Source organism: Pseudophryne corroboree, chromosome 6 (assembly GCF_028390025.1).
Source record: "Pseudophryne corroboree isolate aPseCor3 chromosome 6, aPseCor3.hap2, whole genome shotgun sequence".
NCBI lineage: Eukaryota > Metazoa > Chordata > Amphibia > Anura > Myobatrachidae > Pseudophryne > Pseudophryne corroboree.
The window spans coordinates 89,090,508-89,093,562 of record NC_086449.1 but is presented as its reverse complement, the minus strand read 5'-3'; the positions used below and the strand labels follow the sequence as shown (position 1 = coordinate 89,093,562).

The window sequence follows — 3,055 nt, the reverse complement described above, 5'->3', positions numbered from 1 at the left end:
GTTTCTGACTCCAGAATAAATGTTAACTCCTTCCCCAACAGAAACTTCCAGCCGAGGCAAAGTTTCCAGAACCTTCTTAGATTCTGAATCTTCTTTCCATGTATGTGAGCCAAACTGCTCTGCGAACAGCTATTGTTATTGCTGATGCCCTAGAACATTAGTGTCCATATGAGCTATGTGGGATTTTTGCTCACTTGCAGGCACTGAAAACCTGTCTTCCAGTACCTCTGCCCAATGTACCTACAGCGCCTGGTATTTCAAGGTGGTCTCCCCTCCAAGAACTAACCAGGCCCAACACTGCTTAGCTTCCAAGATCTAGTGAGATTGGGCCTATCCAGTGTGGTGTAACTGTAGATTGCAAGGTGAAGTCATGGCTGACCTTATGACTGCCCCAGACAAAGAGAATATGGTCTTTTTTGAAAACCATTCCTCTTTTGATGGCAGAGGCCATATGGATTTTTGCACTATCAATGATATGCATATCTATTTTGGGAGGCACTTCCCTATTTTAAACAGTGCCCAGCTGGAAAAAGATATTGGAATCCCATTTACCGGGTTTCTATTTTATTGGGTGTAACCCAAAACCTTTTTCCTGAATTTCTGCACCTCGTGGAGAGGCCCTTTAGGACGTTTAAACATAGGTGCCTTATTTTTACCTGAGACTCTGCTGCCTTTATTGACAGACTAGCCTTTTTTGGTCTCATTTATTCAGCTGGTTCATTTAGCTGATACCTTTTACCTGTTCTTCTTATGTTGAAGTAGAGTATATAGAGCTTTCATCGTCTGATGAGTATCATGTGTAATCTGTGAAGTCGATGCTCTATTTACCTTCGGTTCATCAGCTTGTCTTATTGGAAAAGCTGTTAGGGATATACTGCAAGTAGTGAGCTGCATGGGTTAATAGTGTAAGAATGAACTTTTCAGCTAAACTGGACAAGGTCTGTGCAAACATCGCCCCAATGGGTCTACCTATGCCTGATGTAGATCGGGGAAGTATTATGCTAAACAGCAAACCATTTTACACATAAACCATTGTGTACCAGATCATAGAGGATAACAGTTTTTGCAAAATAACAATATATGAGTGTTGGTGTTACTATAAGTGTACCCTTGCTGTTCTTAGACAAAAGTAGATAGAATTTTAGTGCTGTATAACCCGTACTCAGTAGAGTGGGATACAGGGAGACTTACCCCACTTCCAGGATTGATCAATATGTTAGCGAATGCTGAGTGGATCCAGACGCTACTAGTGTACAATGTTTAGTGAACACAGACGCTCAGTGAACACACTGCAGATGCACCGGTCTGCGACCCGGTCTTCTGGCGGTAACGCTTCGTGTACACAGACACAGCAGCCTATGCTGTGAACGAGACCCCTCGTGGTAGCGTCTGAAACGGAAGTGAGGCAATCAGTTCATGGTGGGAGACTTGGGGAAACTGGTCATGAACTGGGGGGGAGGGGTGACCAGGAAAGCGTCTGACTCCCCACCGCTGACATCAACCCTAGGGATCGCAGCCTCATACTACTCCTGGTGCCTTATGATCCCTAAGGCTTAGTGCTGGAGCACCAGTGGTGGCAGCGCACCAGCTACTGCTTGGTAGTCTCCTCCCAATACAGTGCGGCTGTGTCCGTATTCCCCTTCTAAGTGGAACCGATGCCTTACCTTCTCCCCATGCTCCGGTCACAGCCTGGTGACGTCTGCTGGACCTGCTAGTATATCCGACACAGACGCCCGTCGAGACAGCACTTGTACCGTGGGTAAGCGTTGTTGCGACCCGGGGAAGAGTTGTTGGAGCGACTCTTTCCAATATGTGTGTAAGATGCTGTTAGAAAAGATCATTCAGAAAACATAGTAAAACTATTATTATTATCCTTTATATGGCGCCAAAAGGGATCCGCAGCGCCCATTACATAGTACATAATAAAATGAGCAAACAAGAAAACCGCACTTACAGTACATGACAAAACAGGTATAGAAAAGCCGGGGTTAGGTGCCATCAAAGGGAGTATGGAGTATAAGATAGTGTAAGTAAAAAAAGAAGTCCCTGCTCTTGCGAGCTTACAATCTGAAAGGTGATGGGCTAACAGACCAGAGTGACACAGACGGGGTAGACAGTGACTATAAAAATAAATGAATAAAGCTTAGGGCTGCCAAAGAACAGCAGCCCTGTGACCATGGTCCGTTTCTTGCCGCACCAAACAAAAAACTGATTTGCCTGAGCCAGTGGGCGGGGATATATGGACGAGCCCATTGCATCCTGGGAGGACTGAAAGCTTGTGATCGTTTGGTGCCAATCCGCTGTCGCTCCATCATAGCCCATTTTTATCCTGTGGATAACCTGTGCACCCAGCCGGAGAAACATGCATTGCTAGGTATCCTTGAGGACTGCAGTAAGAAAACAATGCTCTGAAGGGTTAGACCAGGCATGTCAAACTCACGGTCATCCAGCTGTTGTGAAAATACAAGTCCCAGCATGCTTTGCCAGCTTATCGATGGAAGGTATGCTGGAAAAGCAAGCTGGGACTTGTAGTTTCACAACAGATGGAGGGCCACGAGTTTGACATGCCTGGGCTAGACTGTCTCTTACTCCCATATTCCCCAAATGCTAATTCATTAGTGCTACTGGCATGCATAGAACCCATCCACCACTGTACTGCTCTGCAGTGCACAGGACAGATCTCGCCACTTCTTGACCAGCAGGACAATGATGTCCAATAGGGACCGTCTTGCCTAAATTTGGACAGTTGGGAGGTATGCAACATGCAGAGCGTAATGTCAGACACACACCTGTGGTGGCATACAGCAGTACCAGTCTGATATAATACTTAGGTCCAGTGTAGCAGCTATTAGTGTGGACTTTAGACAGTATTCAATTGTTTGAAAAGTCAGTTGGGGGTCTGTTTTTTCCTATATAATAGACAGGAAAAAACAGACACCCAACCCACTTTTCAAACATTTGAATTCCCCCCCTATGTCTGCAAACGAATGAGGCAGCATGATGCTACTAGGAACTTGCCATGGAAAGCTCAGCATATGGGGTCTTTGCTCTCATA

General features: G+C 45.7%; 1 pseudogene; it reads right to left on the bottom strand.

The window, feature by feature from the left end:
• Positions 1–237: 237 nt before the first annotated feature.
• Positions 238–356, bottom strand: LOC134937206 (5S ribosomal RNA; annotated as a pseudogene).
• Between the last annotated feature and the right edge of the window lie 2,699 nt (positions 357–3,055).